General features: G+C 39.6%; 1 long non-coding RNA gene across 1 annotated transcript; it reads right to left on the bottom strand.

Moving 5' to 3' along the window:
* Positions 1-499: 499 nt before the first annotated feature.
* Positions 500-18672, bottom strand: LOC141573397 (uncharacterized). Its single transcript, XR_012499090.1, has 2 exons — positions 18449-18672; positions 500-2017 (listed from the first exon to the last, which is right to left on the bottom strand). It is a non-coding gene; the product is annotated as an uncharacterized LOC141573397 (long non-coding RNA).
* Between the last annotated feature and the right edge of the window lie 250 nt (positions 18673-18922).

The raw sequence follows: 18922 nt of genomic DNA, 5'->3' as shown, positions 1-18922 counted from the left end.
CCTGTCCTGGATGTGAAGTCCTGAGCCATGGAAGGTACACAGCTTTGTCAGGCAGTTAGAAGATGACGTTCACTTTGAGGGCCTTGAGCTCTCCAGGCACCCCAGCCCATCCTCAACTTTTCAGCTCACCCAAGTCAGATAACTTTACAGGAAATGAAAACATTTCTAGATTTTTAGTTATGAAGAGAGACCTGATACTGCAGATAACTCCCAGGCTTAGCTGCTTGAGCACGGACCATTCAGGAGACCTCCTGGAAGTATGCAGAAGACAGGGAAGGGAAAACAGCAAATATCAAGTGAGGTAAAATCTTGCACAATGTAAACCAAAAAAATTTTATCTCAGGCAACATATGCTTTCATCTTCTAGAAGAAATAATGTCACACGAAGTTAAGCAGTTTGTCTAAGTAGTTAAATAGAGATCTGTTAAGAACTATGTAAAGAGAAGTAGGGGCTCGGATTGGAAGACGTGAAAGAAGAGGCTTTTTAAAGAAAAGCATGTAGGGAGGAATATTAATTTAATAACTCATTCAGTTGACAAGGCAGTGGGCCATAGGTTATAAAGCAGTGGCACTGGACTGTCTAAGCATTGACACATTTCTGACCTTTCTTCCAGTCACTGAGGATGCACATGAATAAATACATATCTTTTATCAGAAGAGCTAAGTCCTTTGGAATGGTTCTGGGGAGTCTGATTTATTTGGAGGACAAGTGTCATCTTCAAGACAAAATGTATCAACTGTACTCTGAAGGATACAATGACAGCCTTCCCGGCCCTCTGCATCTGGCTAGATGTGGTGTCCCTCTTCTGTGTTCTCACAGTACCCTTAGTATTGCACTCACATTATTTTTTATCTGCTTTCCCCACTAGACAGTGAACTTCTCAAGAACCAAAACGTTGGTATTTGTGTGGTTTTCAGTTTTCAAGGGCCTCTTATCAGAGTCTCTAAGGCAAATGTACTTTCCCATCTCTGGTAGGTAGTGTTTCATCTCCACGTGTTCTGCAGGCTAATTGGCTCCTTCCCAGATTAGGCAATTCAAAGGTTAACATCATACCAGGACTCCGCCACAAAAGCTTGTGGTAAGTCAGACTGTAGTATAATAATGAGTTCCACTCGTATTTGGGCTGGACTCCAAAATGGATGCCTTTTACAAAATTGCTCACTAGAGTGGTTTTAGTGTCATTGCGTTCGCTTAAAGTCAAATGTTTTTTAGATGGCGTTTGTCATATGGGCTTTGGATGTTAAAATTGCACTCCCTGAGTTGGGCACCCAGATCAGTTTTATCTGTTATTTCAACCATGTTTATGTGAGATGCTTGAGAAACAAATTGCTCAGTGACACTCATAGGGCCTGAAAGAATTCAAGCACCTCCTTGTTCCCTGTCTTCATGGGAGGGGTGAGTGGAGGGCAAGGTAATATAGCCATTGAAGATTCTGATTTATGTCCCAGATCATGTGCCTAGAACCCAGATATAGAATCAGTCATTTTATTATGTTCCTTGTATGTATCAGACCATCAAACCTAACCCCAGATCTTGTCTGGTTGATTGGCTGATAGGTTCTTTGGTTTGAATTCATTCTCTTTCTCTAAGTAGAACTCTTCAATTGGAACACTACAGTGGATTGTCTGGATAAGTGTGTTTCCACCAGATCGTTGGGTTTTGATCTTTTTGTTTACATCACTTAAGTGTTGCAATAGACGCAGTTCCTTTTTTTCTGGACTGCCTGTGTCAGTGCAGACCCTATGTCAGTCCAAAAAGAGAGAGCAGTAAATCAAGTGCATGAGTGCGCCCACACAGCACCAGCCTCTGTGCCAGTCTTTATCTCCAGAGCTGTAGGAACTCCTCCTGCCTCTGCAGCCAAGGCTCCTAGGATTAGAAACCAGCAGACAGATGTGCACCATTCTGGATTTTCAGGGAATCCACATAGGTGGACTTTGGAGTGAAGAAATCGTATTTGTCAAAACCTTTGCCCGGAGTTATAAATCTGTGTGCCGCGTGGTGGGGACGTCTCTGACTCTGGAACAAAGAACAAAGAGCATTTTAGTTAGTCACCCTGAGGAAAACACCAAAGAAGCAGAAATCACAAGAGTGTTGATAATGTACCCCCAGCCCCTTCCCCTCCTGGAGGACCACCTGACTTTTCAGGTAGAGATTTCTTGGAGCATTCCAGCTCCAAATCTGGGGTTTTAGAACAATAAAACTAATATCAGAATCATCCCCCCAGCCCTGGAGACCTATTTTTAATGATGATGAGTTTAAAGCTTTCATGGAATTATAAAACCTCAATGTAGCCAAGAGCCTGGAAGTCACAGTGTTTCCCTTCACCACAGAGGTGAGGAAGTCCCTAAAATCCAGTATCACAGAGCATCTCAGAGGCCCAACAGGCCTCACAACACCTGTCAGGATTCTTTAAAACATTTATCTGATTTAAAAATATAATAAATTTTCATTGTAGAAAATTTGTAAAGTATTTTTTAAATTTGCATAATCCCACCACAACACATTTTGTTCACTGTGCTCTTTTGTGATTAAAGATATAATTTGACGTGTTAAGTCTTACAGAATAAAAAAAGAAAAATGTGAATTTCTACTTTTGATGTTTAAATCCTGAATTTTGTCACTTATTACATAAAACATCAAAGCATACTTGGACAGGGACCTTGTTCGAGATAAGCGGTATATTACAATAGGGTGTGAAAAACTGAAATCAAGCCAGCCCCACCAGAGTGTGCACAGCGGGACATGCTCTGTGCTGATCCTGGCAGTGAGGAGAAAATCCCGCACTCCTAATTGCCCAAAGCCTACTATCACCGCTTGCAGGGCACAGCCCATATCAGCAGAGGGGTTCCGGAGGTGTGTGGTATCACCCCTGAGTTCTTATCACAGACACTAAACTTCAGGCAATTAAATTTGAGAGAAAGCAGTCTAGAGTAGGTGAAAGCAGAGTGATTGAGGTTTGTGGATTTGTGTTGATCTGCTGATTAGGGCTGCCAACAGAAGCCTCCAGCCGCCCTGAAGAGGTAAAAAGGCAGATCTTTGGAGAGCAGTGTCTCGTGTTATATGGAGTTCTCTGGGCTTAGAAGGGAGTTGGCCCGTGATGCCAAGAATGAGGATCACCTGAGCACTAAGCCAAGTTCTGTTGGCCTCAACTGCGTGTGTTTATTGAGATGGTATCTGGTTTAGAGTGATTTTTAGTTGTTCTGTAAACTCTGCAGACTGAATGGGCCATCTGAAGAAAGGCCTGCTTGTAAATAATCACTCCCTGGATGTGAGCTAAATGGGTACACCTTGCCTTTTTCACCTTGATTTTCATTGCATTCTCCAATTTCCAACTCTGAAATGTAAAAAAAAAAAAAAATGGAACCTGTCCTGGCTTCAGTTTTGTTATCTGCACAATGACAGGGTTGGTTGGAGGGGATCGTCACTGAGTACCCTTCCTGGCTCTGCATTCTCTGCTCTGTGGTTCTAAAAACTAAATGCACTGCATCAGGCAGGAGCAGTGTGATCACTACTGTAGGTCAGCAGTGCTGGCCTGTTGGAAAAGCTGGACTGTTTGCTAAAGCAATGCTTCAGTAATTGCCCCTCTAAACCCAGTCCTTCACTTGTCAATTACAGTGTAAGACGTAAGCCCCCAACAAAGGGGCGACTTCAAGAACAGAAAAGGAAAGAAAAAGGATGTGGGTGAGAGGCATTACTTTTGCTTTTTTAAAAAAATAATTTTCTTCTTATTTTTATCTTTTTGAGTTTCAGATACACATTGTTTATTAACTGATTACACTTTTGTTTGCATAGTACATCACCTTAATTTTCCAGCAAACATTATTTTATATCACTTCTAGAGTAGTTTTTCCTTGATTTCAACATTCTCCTGAAAAGGTCTTTAAAGTGCTTGGAATACATGCTTCTTTTCAAAAAGATTTAACAACTATGAGGTGGGAAGTTTTGATTCTTCCTTTCAAATAATGAGGAAACTAAAACATATGGATATTAAACACATCAAGAGAGCAGAATTAGTCTTGTTTACAGGGTCACTAAAAGGTGTACAATTACAGTTTTGTAGGAGAGGGAAGGGCCTTCCCAGCACGAGTCAAGTCACAGGGATGTCTGAATACCCTCCAGACTGCTGCTGTAAGGCAGGCAGCTGATTGTGGCTTGTCTGTTCTCCCCACTAGTTTTCTTTCTTTGGGCTTACTGTCTTAAACCAGCTACCTTGTCCCTTCTGTATGCTATAGCACTGACAACCCATATAGGTCGGACACTGAAGCTGTCCCCTTTAGTCTCAGGCCAGAATTGCAACGCCTTCACATCTCCCTGGGGAGCAAAGTGGAATCAGGGCAACAGTGGTATAGAAAGGTAACAGCCCAAATAGTGGCTCAAGGCCTCAGGTGAGTTAGGTCATCTCTGACCTCTCCCCTGAGGCATCTGTTAACTCTAAGGGTATGAAATGGAAATGAGTGAGGGGATCTGCATTCTCAGAGATCAGGGATGAAGGGGTCAAGAAAACCAAGACCCATCCCCAGGCACCAAAGGACAATTTTCTTGAGTAGTACAAATCCATTTGGTAGAATCTTTGTTGCAGAATCAGAGAACTTCAAGAAACTGTGAGGTCATCTAGTTTAGCCTCTGCTTTCAAATAATTAACAGGGATTCACTGAATTACTTTCTGCATCCTCAGTCACGTCCTGGGATGGAATCCAATCCATAGCACTTTTCAAGACTTGAATTATCTCAGAGCATCCTTTGGTAATCATTTCCAATGTCTCACCAACATCAGTCACCCCGTTAATAGCTAACCTAAATCATGCCTGTGACTCATTGAAGCCTTTTATTTTCTTTGATACTTTGGTTGATGTAGGAAAACAGCAAGTACTTTTTCTGAAAACTCTTCTCAATGCTGTGATTCAGAGTGAATAGAGCATGCAGGGAACAATCTCGAAGAACATAGACTGTTTAATTCTCCTAATGAGAAAAGAATCAGGAGTAAAATTATGTATTTGACTTTTCCATTGATAAGCTCTGTGATCTTAGGCAAGTGATGTAACACCCCTAAACTTTAATATCTTCTTTCATAATAAACATATAATACTTAAACTAAAGAGTATTATAATGGCTAAAAAGTGTAATCTATGCAAAAAAAACTGTGAAGTGCCATACAGATGTCAGATAGAGAAAAAACTGCTCCCTTGCCATGAGGATTAAGTCAGAAGAACAATAGTAAAAATAAATGTTGGGAGGATGCACAGAAATTGGAACCATTGTGCATTGCTAATGAAAATGTAAAAATGGTTCAGTACTGTAGAAAATAGTACAGTGGTTCCTCAAAAAACCCACAGAATTACCATATGACCCCCAAAATCTCACTACTCGGCATATACTCCCCCCAAAATTGAGAGAGATTCAAATAGACATTTGTACACCAACCTTCATAGCAGCATTATTCACAATAGCCAAAAGGTGGAAACAACCCATGTGCCCACCCTTGGATGAATGGACAAGCAAAATGCAGCATGTGCATATAATGGAATGTCATTCAGGCTTGTAAAGTAATTAAGTTCTGTCACATACTACAACATAAAAGAAACGTGAAGACATTATAAGAGAAATAATCCAGACACAAAAGAACAAAGATTATATGTTGATGGTTATTCTAACCTTTTTCAGGTGATACCCTATTGTAGTTTTGATTTGCATTTCTCTAATAATTAGTGTTGTGTTGAGCTTCTTTTCATGTGCCAATTGGCTATCGGATGTCTTCTTTGGAGAAATGTCTATTTAGGTCTGCTGGCCATTTTTTCATTGGGCTGTTTGGGGTTTTTTTTGTTATTGAGTTGTAGGAGGTCTTTTTATATTTTGGAAATTAAGTCCTTCTGGTCTCATCATTTGTAAATATTTTCTCGCATTCCATGAGTTGTCTTTTTGTTTTGTTGATAGTTTCCTTTGCTGTGCAAAAGCTTGTAAGTTTGATTAGGTCCCATTTGTTTATTTTTGCTTTTATTTTTTTTGCCTTGGGAGACTGATCTTTGGAAAGTACTACCACAGAACATGAGACCTTCACCAGGAGTTCCTCCTGCCTCCAGGTGGAAGAATCCAGGAGTAGAGATGAGGAATTTAATGAATATGACAGGGAAATGAGTTGTGGTACCTACACTGGCTTTGCTGTGTGCATCCCACTCTCCTCTCCACCCATTCAGATCTGTCGGGAGCCATGCTGTAGGAGAGGCAGGGCCTGGCAAAGCCCAGATAGAATGACTAAGCCCAGAACACCAGCCTCTAAGGTATCCCATCCAGCATGCATCCCACCTTCTCCCCGTTCTCATTGAAAATAGTACAGAGCTCAAATTTCAATATCTACTTCTCCACCTCCCCAAAGGCCTGCAGTGGGACTAGAAGTATAAAGGGTCCAGGAAGGAATCCAAACTACAAAAACAAGCCCACAGTCAGAAACCACTAACATCTGGTATGCAGCCACTGTAAAAATTAGATAACAACACAGCAGAATTACAGCTATGCGAAAGTTAAGAGTGATAAAGAAAGGACTTTAAAACAAGTTTAATTATGTCTTCAGATATAGGATGACGTCACAATAATGTATCAGAAACTGTCTTTTATAAAATAAAATTTAAAAAAAAGATAAACCTTGGGGATAAGAAAAAAGTAATTATTGATACCAAAAATTCAGTTGATATAAACAGAAGAATGGGCACAGCTGAAATGGAAATTACATACCTAGAAGATAGCCTAGAAGTGAAGTACAGGGTAAGAGAGAGATGAAAACTTGAGACATGGAAGAGAGTTCTGCAAGACACCGCATCTACCTAAAAGAGAAAAATGAGAACAGAAGGGAGGTAAAATCTGAATAAATGGTAGAATGGAATTTCTTATAGTTGAAGAAACATATAAATCCTCAGGTTGAAATGGTCTGCCAACTATAGAGCATCATTAAAAAGAAATAAATACACAATTTTAAAAAGGCAGTTTACAAACGTAATAAAAGCTCAAAACATTAATTATACAGTCATATGCTGAAAGCTACAAGGATAAAGGCTAACTGCTGAAGCCTCCAGAGAGGGTAAGAAAAAGACTGCTCAGAGTCAGTCTGGTCAGGCTTGGCATTAGATGTGTCCTGACAATACTGGATGAAGAAAGACATTGGACAGTATCTTTAGTTTGCTGAATAAAAAGAAGTTCAAATCTAAATTTCTATATTCAGCCATAATATCACTGAAATGTAAGGATGAAATATGATTTTTTTAAGTATCCAGGAATTTAGAGTTTTAATAACCCAATAGATCCTCTCTGAAAGCTGAAAGAACTACTAGAGAATATGCAAAAAAAAGTGAATCCAGAACTTAACAATGAACTGCAGTAGCCAGCCAAAAAATAATAAAAACTATTTTTTCTATGAGATATGATTATAAAATTATTTTTTAAAATAGTGTGCCAAGATTTTAGATTATGTCAACATGGGATGTGGAAGATGGAGGCAGGGGTGCTGATGAAGAATTTAGAATAAAAGCATCTTAAGATTCACCAGAAGGAATCAGTGGATAGTGACTAACTTCAGACACTGTTAGAGAAATTTAAATTTAACCACTTATGATAAAAACTTAAATATTGGGGGAGGGTATAGCTCAGTAGTAGAGCGTGTGCTTAGCATACACAAAGTCCTGGGTTCAATCCCCAGTGAAATAAATAAAACAAACAAATGAACTTAATTACCTCCCCACCAAAAACAGCAACAAATTTTTTTTTAAAAAAGAATAAAACAACCTAAAATCCAACAATGGGGGAAATCCAACAATTTCAAAAAAAGTTAAATATAGCTACTTTGTAGAAGAATAAAAATAGAATATGTGTGATTTTCAAATCAGTAAATGTAAAGAACAGAGAAAATTTCACTAATCCATGAAAAGATTGGAAAAAAGAAATGCAAGCATGGGAGAGAGTGGTAAATTGAAAACACAAAAAAGATGGCAGGCATAGGTCTAAAAATACCAAAAATAACAATAAATATTAACTGGGTAGTTTTTTTTCCATAAAATATGGGTTTTTAAGAATCCAGCTATGTGCAGCTTACTAGAAAAAGCCAAAACTGAGCTAACACAAAGATTCATTGTAGATGTATTCTGTTTCACCATATTTCCATCCCTATTCAGAACTACCAAGTCCTCTCCTATTTTGTGGGAAGATTGGGCAAAATAATGAAAGAAGCTGAGGAGTTAGGCTAGGAGTTAGAAGACAAATATATCCTCACTTCAACCAGCTACATATTGCAAGGTCCATGAAATCACTTAGACTTATGGCCTAGATTTTTTTCTCACCCACCAAATGGGAAGGATACCATTAGCCCATTTATCGTGTAGATTTGTTTTTGAGGATTAAAAGAGAATGAACATCTGGTAATGAATAAAGAGGGACATAAATGGGAGATTTAGCATTAGTTTGAAGGGTATGTGTGGAACAAAAATGAAAAAATATGAAGACACATCAGTTATGATGCATTTACAACACTTCTTCATCTCCAGGCCAGCAACCACTTGTGTCCCGCCATCCCACATATGCCCTGAGCATGTCTCCTCATACTTAGGTCCTGCTCAGAGTCAGTGGGTAGCATCTCCAGCAGTTTGTTCAATGTCTGATCAATAAATGATTCTGAAAGTAAAGGAAAAGTTTAAGGATAACCCTTAATCATAAGGAAAATACTGAGTTCTGTTCATTATTCACTGAGGAGGATGTCCTCGTTATACAAAAATTTTCTTTAAAATGACAAAGTGAATAAAAATGTTGGTGTTAAAAAAGAATAACTATAGAGAAAGCAGCTCTAGGGTAAAACCATTCAGAGAAGTCTAGGGAAGTTTAGAATTTGATATCTATTTTTGTTAAGATTGGCAATGATTGGTTTTATTACAGTATTTCATACATTTTTGAAAAAAGAAAATAATAAAGTAAGAATCTAAAAAAGTTGAATTTTTAAACATAAAAACAATGTGCTGTACAAAAGATCTTTGAAATAAGAGACAACAGAGAGAAGTTGATTGTAATGAAATTTTATCTCCAGGGGCATATACAATCTAACTCCTCCTAAGCTAAAAAAAGTGCTTTTTTAGCTTAGGTCTTAGTCGTTTGTGTGTATTCAGAGTATTTTATTCTAAGATTACATAGGTGGCTGAGTAAACTTCTTAGTGTCTGTAGATTTTATCGTTTACTGGAATATTTGTATATAAATGTTTTCATCAAATTATCAGATCAGTGACACTTTATGGAACATGAAGAGATGAATTAATAAATTCGTTTGAAGAGAGGAAAAATGTTTCATTGCTCCAGAGTTCTTAAATATTGAACTTTATGTTTTCTGAAGTGATATAAAAATATATTTCTAATGGTAGAACTATATAAACATATGAAAGAATAAAGATAAGATTATATCAAGGAGTTAGAGAAGATGAGACTTGGAAGATAATGTGAAGCCAAGTGGTACAGGGTCTTAAGAAGTTTAGCTTGGGTGGAACCTCAGAGATCATCTGGTGTTTATTTAACTTGTTAATCTTATTTTCAGAGGAGTTAGGTATCAAGAATCCCTCCAGTTTCTTAGGAACCCCTCCTATTCCTTCATAATGAGGAATCTGACCTATAGACAGTGGTTAACCACTGGAGATTTTGAGCTGAATTTGAAGAGTAGCACAATTATGATTGTTTTGGGGAGATCTTTTGTGGTGATACAGTATCAATCAGGCTAAAGATGCTTAAGGCCAGTCTTAAGAGAGACTTAGGAGTCTCTTGTAATGTGTTGGATCTGAGATGATAGAGGTCAGGACAAGGGTGCTGTCCAAGGAAATGAGGGAGAAAGGAACAGAAGTGGGACTCATGGCTTGGAGTCTCTTGATGTATAAATACCACAGTAGCCTTGCCTCTGCTGCTGACGGTGGCTTTGCTTCCTTCATGTTTCATCACCTGAAAAATGGAGTTGGACTGGATGATCACTGATGGCTCTGGCATCTGTGACTGAAATGAACATCTGTAAGTGGAAGGTCAGGACTAGAGACACAGTGCGGACCATATGCCCCGTCGAAGCTAGTGCAGTCCTGTTCTCTCCTGAGAATCACAGGGATTGGGAGTTTGTAGCTGAGTTGTGTTAATGGTGGAAGGTTAAACAGAATGTCTGTGCATTCTTGCCATTGAGATCCCAAAGTTTCTAAGGATTGTTTAAATTTGCCCTGGAAATGCCCTGTATTCTTCCAGAAAGTTTTCCTTTGTAACTTAAACTAGCATAACTTGATTGCTTATGCTTTCGAACAAAGATTTTAACTAAACAATGCTTAGTAGGCTAGACAGGAGAAATTTTCTGGTTGTCTTTGAGGAGTGTGCTCCATCAGAGGAATGTTGCCCACTATCTGACACACACACACACACACACAAACACACACACACACACACACACACAGACACCAGAAAGTTTATAATTAGGTTATGAAACTTTTGAGTCACTTGTCAGCAAAGCACATTTATCCTGAATAGTGATAAAGTCAAGCAACAGAGGCAAAAAATTAGAAAGTGGGACTACGTCAAACTAAAAAGCTTCTGCACAGCAAAGGAAACAGTCAATGAAATGAAAACGCAACCTATGGAATAGCATAAAATATTTCCAAATCATATATCTGATAAAGGATTAATATCCAGAGTATGTAAAGAACTCACACAACTCAAAAGCAAAAACAAACAATCTGATTTTAAAATGGACAGAGGATCTGAATAGGCATTTCTTCAAAGAAGGTTTACAAATGACAAACAGATACACGAAAAGTTGCTCAACATCTGTAGCCATCAGTGGAATGCAAATCAGAGCCACGGTAAATCATCTCACAGTTGTTAGAGTGGCTGTCCTCATAAAGGTAAGGGTTAAGTGTTGGTAAGGATGTGGAGAAAGGGAATCCCTTGCGCACTGTTGGTGGGAATGTAAATTGGTGCAGCCGCTGTGGAAAACAGTGTGGAGGTTCTTCAAAAAATTAAAAATAGAACTGCCGTATGATCCAGCAATCCTGCTATTGGGTGTATAGCCAAAGGAAATGAAAATAGGATATCAAAGAGATATCTGCACCCCCATGTTCTTTGCAGCATTGTTCACAATAGCACATATAACAACCTAAGGTTCATCAACAGATGAATGGATAAAGAAGGTGTGATGTGGTGTGTGTGTGTGTGTGTGTGTGTGTGTGTGTGTGTGTGTGTGTGTGTCGGAATATTATTCTGCCATGAAAAAGAAAGAAATCCTGCCTTTTGCAGCAACACGAATGGAACTTGAGGACATAATGCTAAGTGGAATAAGTTAGAGAGAGAAAGATAAACTGCATGGTATAATTCACAAGTAGAATCTTTATTTTTAAAAAGTCAAATTAATAGAAACAGAAAGAAAAGAAGTGATTACCAGGGACTTGGCGTGGGGAGGTGGGTGGGGGATAAGGAGATATTAATACAAGGGTGCAAACTTTTAGCTATAAAATGAAGAAGAATCGAATGTACAATGTGATGACTGTAGCTGAAAACACTGTCTTGTATAATTAAAATTTGCTAAGAGAGTAGAATTTAAATATTCTCACCATATATTTATTTTTAACATAAAAATATGTGAGGTGATGGTTGTGTTAATTAGCTAGATGGGAAGAATCGTTTTACAATGTATACGTTGTATACTTTGACTATCTTACAATTCTGTTTGTCAATTAGAACTCAAGAAAGTGGAGGAGGAAAAAAAAAAGACCAGATTCAAATAACTGGCTTGGCCACTTCCCAGCTGTGTAGCCTCTTAGTTGCAGGCTGCCCAACCAAGACAGCCTTCAGCATTATGATGTCACCCGACTGCCTCAGGCTGATGCTACTGTCCTCCCTGGGAAAGCAATTGGGAAAGGATGATGCAGCGGGTCCTAGCTTCATCCTTCCTTCAGTTGTATTTTTATGTGTTTTGTATTTTGAAGCCTCTATTTTGTGGGGCTCTCAGTACACTGAGTTCCTCACCCAGGAGGCAGACTTCAGTCAAAATTTACACTGTGTTAGGGACACTTAACTCAATTCCAAAGCAATTTCAGCTCCCCGATCTCACCTCTAGCTTAGAGCCCCCTTAGAATAATATGGGCAGTCAAAGAGGGAAAAACTAGAATCTTCCTCTCTTCAGCTCTCTCCTAAACGTTGTTTTCGACATCTTCACATTCCAAGGCACCATTGCCTGCCTGTACCCAGCACCCTGCTATTTCCCCAAGGACCTCGGGGAGATGTGTGTATGTTGATAAGGAAGCAGCAAAGCCCATGTTTGACCAGTTTTGGAAGCTGTCCCCATTTTCAACCATTAGCTCAAAAAAGAAAGTAATGTGACCAAGACCTTATAGTGAGACAGACCTATCAAGGGTTTTGAAAAGGGTTGGTGGTCACTTATCAAGGTGGGTAGGTGTATGAGGATTGTTAGTGAGAGAATAAATTGATGCAGGAGTATAGGGGGCAATTTGATAACATCTGCCATCACTTTGTAGCTGTGTGAAGCTGAGCTTTGTTCCCCTCCTTGGCAAAATGGGGATGCTAATACCCTCCTCCTAGTTTTGTTTCAAACATTAAGTGTAACACAGTGCCTAGGATTTAGTTAGTACTTAAATATCACCTCCTGTTTTAGTCATCTTGGGCTGCCATGACAAAATACCTTAACTTAAGCAAACTTCTCTCTCACAGTTCTGGATCCTGGAAGTCCCAGATCAAGGTGCTACCAAGATAACTTCATTATAAGCCTCTTTTCCTAGCTTATAGGCAGCCAACATCCTACTTTGTGTTCATGTGACCTCTTCTTTGTGTGTCCAGGGAGGGAGGGGGAAGGGGTCCTCTGATGTCTCTAGATCACTAACCCCATCATGGGGGCCCCACCCTCATGATCTCATCTAACCCTAGTGACCTCCAAAAGTCCTCATCTCCAAATACCACTGAATGGGGGTGTTAGAGCTCTCACTTACAAATTTGGAGACACAAGCTTTCAGTCCATAGACCCTCCACATGTATAGGCATACTTTAGAGAGAGGGGAAAACACCTAGACTTTGGTTTCTATTGAAACAGATGCGAAGAAATCTATTCCAGGATTTCATTTTCAGCTGGAATTTCATTTTTAACTTGGAGAATTTGTTTCAGAGTTTTCTTTTTAAGCCCTGAGGCAGGGACAGGATTATCCTACCAAGCACATAGCAGGTTTTCTGTCCCCCTCAGAGGTATGGAAAGGAACCCTTTCCTCACTGATTCAGATCAGAGACAATAAAGAGTTCAAGAAGTGGGAGGGGGGACAGGGGCACAAAGCCAAGTGAGCTTTGGCTGCAGGATAGTTCCTGCAACGTGTAACTAAAATATGCCTTAGGCTTTCTTGGCAAACTGTCCAGGAGGTGGAAACACACCATGATTCTCTTACACATCTGCCTTCATTCTGGTCTGAATGCAGTCACCTTGGTAGTAATGAGAATTTTCTGTGAGAATGACTTGCTTTCCTCTCCAGATTCTAACTTTGAACCTTACTGTGCTAAGCAAAAGAGCCCCTACTGTGTCCCCATTATTATGAGGTTCTAAAATAGACAAAACTAGTCTACAGTGATAGAAATCAGCACTCTGGTTGCCTCAGGTAGGGTGGGAATTGACTGGGCAGGGCCACCAGGGAAGTTTCTGGAGTAATGGAAGTAATCTATAGCCTAATAAGGGTGAGGGCTTATGCATTTGTCAAAGCTCAGCAAACTGTGCCTTTAAGATGTGTTCATTTCACTGTAAATGGCACCTGTTTTAAAAATAAATATATGCATTTATACTATTTCATATCACATTATACGTAATTATGAAAAATATATGTGTTTTTCCTTGGAAAGATCTGTCAGAAATCTAGATTCGTGTCTGTATATAACTGTCAGTAGCAAGCAGGTGTATGGACGGGATAGAAGCCATATTCCCCTTAGGAATTCGCCTGGATTTCTATAGCCATCCTTAAAAGAGTAGTTCTCACTGGGATGAGAATGGTGGGGAAGAACACCTCCTGATGGTCATATCAGAACAGCCAGGCTGAGTTTTTTCTAATACTGATAAGGCCTAGCTCCCTGCTTCACCCCAAAGATTCCCTTATGATGCCTCCCCACCTTAAAAACCATTCCAGGAGGAGCCACTGTGATTAAAGAGAGTGTTGTAACCCTCTGTAACCCTCGGTGGGTAAAAGCTCTTGATTCCAGGAGATTGGATCGTTCAGGTTTACCAGCCTCTGCCTCACTTTATTACTATCATCTACCAGCTTCCCAGGGACTCCTTCTCAGTAACTGACACTGTAGGCCCTGGGTCCTCTTTCTACCCCAGTTACTGTCGTAATTCTGAGTGATATCAAGGGCATACGGATGGACCATCCGAAAACATAAACTAAGACTTTCATAATTGCAGTGGCTTTCACTTCTGCTCTACCTTAGGCAAGTCACACCTAGAATCCTGTCATCACCTAGAAACAGATCACACCAGAAATGCTGAACTCCGTTATCCCACCGAGTCTCGGCATCTTAGCCTTCCCAGTCTCTTGTGCCTTCACTCCCCCTGGGCCTACTTTCAACTTCTGAAGGACCTCCAGTTCTTTACCCCATAATTTTTTCCAGTCTGTGAGGAACCTCTAAGCCTTGCCACCCTAGACTGTTAAAACGTGATTGGTTGTCTTAATTATGTTTTACCAGTATCTTTGACACTTTATTGTCAGCATACCTATACCATAGCAGCACCTGGACCGTAACTCTCCGGCCCAAGACAATACAACATTACTGATGACTGTTCACATTCTTGTGCACACGTGACTAAATGCAGCTAGAGAAACCTTACAAATAGACCTGACAACCCACTTCTGTAATTCAGCCCTCAGTTGGTCGCTTAACCATATCTGTTAACCGTTTTATCTGCCCTTGGTCAGGTTGCTTTCAATCTCCTGAACGATCTTCTGAACCTTCACTGTCCTCCCCGAAATCCCTCCTCTCAGGAGATCACCTGGGCTCTTATGTCACAGAGAAATTGAAATCATCAAGCCCTCTCTGTATCAGTGTCTTGCTTTTATTCCGCAGTTTTAATGTATGTTCCAGCCCACATTCTCATTCATATCTGTACCTTTGACTCCTTTCCCAAAGTCTAAGAAAACGAGGTCAACCTCGAGGTATCTCAAACCCTAGGCCTACACTTAACCCACCCGCTTCTGACCCCTGTGACACTTTATCTCCTTCTTTTTTCAAATAAACTCTTCCTAATTGTTCCTTCTCTTTAGCCTGTAAACATGCTCATGTCTGACCCCATGACTCATTCTAGATCCTGTTTATCATCACCATCTTACTAAGAGTGTGCTTTCTTAGTATAACAATGGTTCTAATTGATAAATCTTGTAGACATTTTTTAATTCCAGTTTCACTAGACCATAGAAAAGTTTTAACTGACCATCATAAAAGAAGCGTTCCAAAATCATAATAACTAATAAACAAGGTCAGCAAGGGTGCAGGATATGAAGTCAGCATACAAAAATTAAATACTTTATATTTGTCCTAGCAATAAACACTCAAAAAAATTTTAGAAAAAAAATTCCAATTATAATAGTATTAAAAGAGCAGAATATTCAGGAATAAACTTAACAATGTGTAATATTTGTACACGTAAAATTACAAAACATTATTGAAAGAAATTAAAGAAGACCTGCATAAATGGAAAGACATACCATATTTAAGAATTGGAAGTTTGGGAGTTTGAGATTTGCAAATGTTAGCCACTATAGATAAAAATAGATTTTTAAACTTTTCTTCTTTATAGCACAGGGAACTATATTCAGTATCTTGTAATAACCTTTAATGGAAAAGAATATGAAAACAAATATATGTCTGTATATGCATGCCTGGGACATTGTGCTGGACACCAGAAATCGACACATGTATGTAACTGACTATACTTCAATTAAAAAAAAAAAAAGAATTGGAAGACTTAATGTTGTTAAGATAGAAAAACTTTTCAAATTAATCTAAAGATTCAATACAGTCCCTTTCAAAATCCCAGCTGGCTGCTTTGCACATCATGACAAGGTGATCCTAAAATTCATATGGAAATGCAGGGGAACCAGAATAACCAAAACAGTCTTGAAAAAGAATAATGGATTTGGGGGACTCACACTTCCCAACTTCAAAACTTACTACAAAGCTACTGTAAACAAGAGAGTGCCATATTGGCATAAAAGTAGACGTATGGATCAATTGAGAATGGAATTGAAAGTCCAGAAATGAACTCCCACATTTATGGTCAAGTGGTTTTTTGATAAGGATGCCAAAGGATTCAATGAGGAAAGAACAGTCTTTTCAGCAAATGGTGCTGGCATAACTGCATATCCAAATGTATAAAATGAAGTTGGATCTTTAGGTTTTGGCCCTACATGTAAAGCACTCACTCTAACAAGAAAAAAAAAAAAAAAAAAAAAACAAAGAAACTGAAAGTCAATGACTTTTCTTGGACTCATGAAACTGAGGCTGCAGGGCAAACAGCCACCCCAAAATCTGGACTGATAGGAGAATCCAGAGAGATCTGCTTACCTGGAGCGGAAGTCACTGGAGCCAGACATTGACAAGAACACTTAATGCAGTAATTTTGATAAATTGCTGGAGCTGAGTGTGGATGAGTGTGAGAGTGAGAGACTCCTGGAGTCTGTGATCTTAGGGGTCACCCATACTTCCGTGGACTTTACCTCCAGGAAACCCACCAGGTTCTCACAGTGAAGAACCAGGAAAGTTAACCTCATTGCTCTGACAGGTTGTGGAGAAATGTTCCTACTTTGAAATAAATCCAGAGTGTCCTCCATAACCAAACCTGCTCTCCAGAGCAAAGATATTACCAGAGCCTTATCCCACTTGAGAGAAGTACACTGCCCTGCCTCCAGCCACCCCCCCCCCCCATTGCCTTTGCTATTTTACCTAACTGGGACGGATCTGGGAAACACTGCGAAGATCACATACCAGGGAGCCAAGGAGACTAGAACATTGAGATTTAACCATGAAAGTATAGAGTGCTTTCCCTCCCAGACACCTTACCACCTCTCCAACAGGGCTCTAATGTAACAGTGGATTATGAAAGGGCTGCAAAATGTAGACTTTAAGGAGGACTTCTCAGAGCATCCCCTGGATGGCAGGGGAGACAAAAAATAAAGGCGACTAGAGAAATTTGAAGCCTCTGGCACCTACAGTTATAGCAAACATTAAACACAGCCCAACTCACATAGACAAGCTTGGCTTCATTTATTTTAGTCATTCATAAATGTACTAAGCTTATCATAAACTCTTTTACTGGACTTCTGATTGGTTATTTAGCAAAAGATGACTAACCTCTCTAATACTTTTCATATTATATAAGTGTTTGTATTATTGTATCATTTTATTTCTGCCTATCTTAGTGCTCCAATTTCAGTTGAAGTCCTTTAGGGACAGAGACTGTGTCTTACTTTTCAGTACCTTCGGTGCCTAACAGTGATGGGTGCATGAGTGAATGAATGAATGAATGAACCCGTTTAATACTGTCTTGGAGTGACAAGGGAGCTCTTGGGGGGAGGTACTGCAATTCTGGTTGTTATTATTGCTCTGATAGAACTTTCTTGGTCCTGGGCATCCTCCTCCAGGGAAAAAGTGTGTCATGTGGATAATGGTCTAGAGTCAAGAAGTCTGGTTTCTAGTACTGAATGTACCACTAGGTTAACTGTGCAGCCTTGAAGAGCTCAATGATCTGAGCTTTTTACACTTGTGTAAAAAATGTCCCTTTCAGATATGTCATTCCAAGATTCTCTTTCTCAGCACCTTTATTGTGGGACAGTTCCTGTATGGTAAACTACACACATTTCACAGGTACAATCTGATGAATTTTAATTGACGTATACACCCGTGAAGCCACCACCGCAATCAAGATAGCTGATTCCATCACTCCCCAAGAGGTGCAATTGTCAAGTTCCCAATTTATGCCTTCCCACCCTCTTTGCCCCCTGGTAACCATAAGTTTGTTCTCTGTGTCTGTGAGTCTGTTTGTGAGTCTGTTTCTGTTTTGTAGAAAAGCTCATTTGTGTCCTTTTTTTTTAGATTCCACATACAAGCAATTTAATATGGCATTTTTTGTTTCTCTTTCTGGCTTACTTCACTTAGAATGTCATTCCAAGATTCTTAAAACCACTGGTCCTTATTAAAATGAGGGGAAAAACCTACCAAAACACACCATGACTTTAGCAAATGGATATTTCTTTTTTTGTGTCCCATTAACACCTACTTACTGACTTACTGAACTTACTGAAGACTTACTGAACGCCTGCTATGCTGTCTTAAGTGCACCACTTGTATTAACTTATTTATTCCTATGAAATAAAACGGTTTCATTTCACGTTCATATATGAGGCATAGAAAGGTCGTGTAACTTACATAGCTGGTGGCAGAACCAATTTCAGATCCAGGCGGTCTGGCTCCCATAGCTGCACTCTTGATCGTAACGTCCCTCCCAGGCACAAGTGGTACCAGCCTTCCCTTCTGCCCTCAGAACCACTGGCCTCTTGTGGCCACATACTTCATTTGAAAGATTAAACTTCTGTGTCCATACAAAGTGCTAATTCAGAAAGAGGTTGTGAAAGAACAGAATTCCCAAGAGAGCAAAGAGATGTTTGCTAATGACTTCAATTGGGATACGGGCCTTTGTTTTATTTGATGTTACAGATCCTGGATTGAGAAATCAGTGTGTGGATAAGCTTTTGACCTGACTTTTGAACAGAATGCCTTTCTTTCCCCCAAACCTTATCAATCGTGAGGTCGAAAGTTGAGTCTGGTCATTGCAACATCTCCTATTTTCCTCCTACTGAGAGGGTTCCATTTGATTTAATATCGGGAAGGCTTCCTCTACCA

Source organism: Camelus bactrianus, chromosome 15 (assembly GCF_048773025.1).
Source record: "Camelus bactrianus isolate YW-2024 breed Bactrian camel chromosome 15, ASM4877302v1, whole genome shotgun sequence".
NCBI classification, from domain to species: domain Eukaryota; kingdom Metazoa; phylum Chordata; class Mammalia; order Artiodactyla; family Camelidae; genus Camelus; species Camelus bactrianus.
The sequence above is the reverse complement of the archived record's forward strand: the minus strand, read 5'-3'. Positions and strand labels throughout refer to the sequence as shown.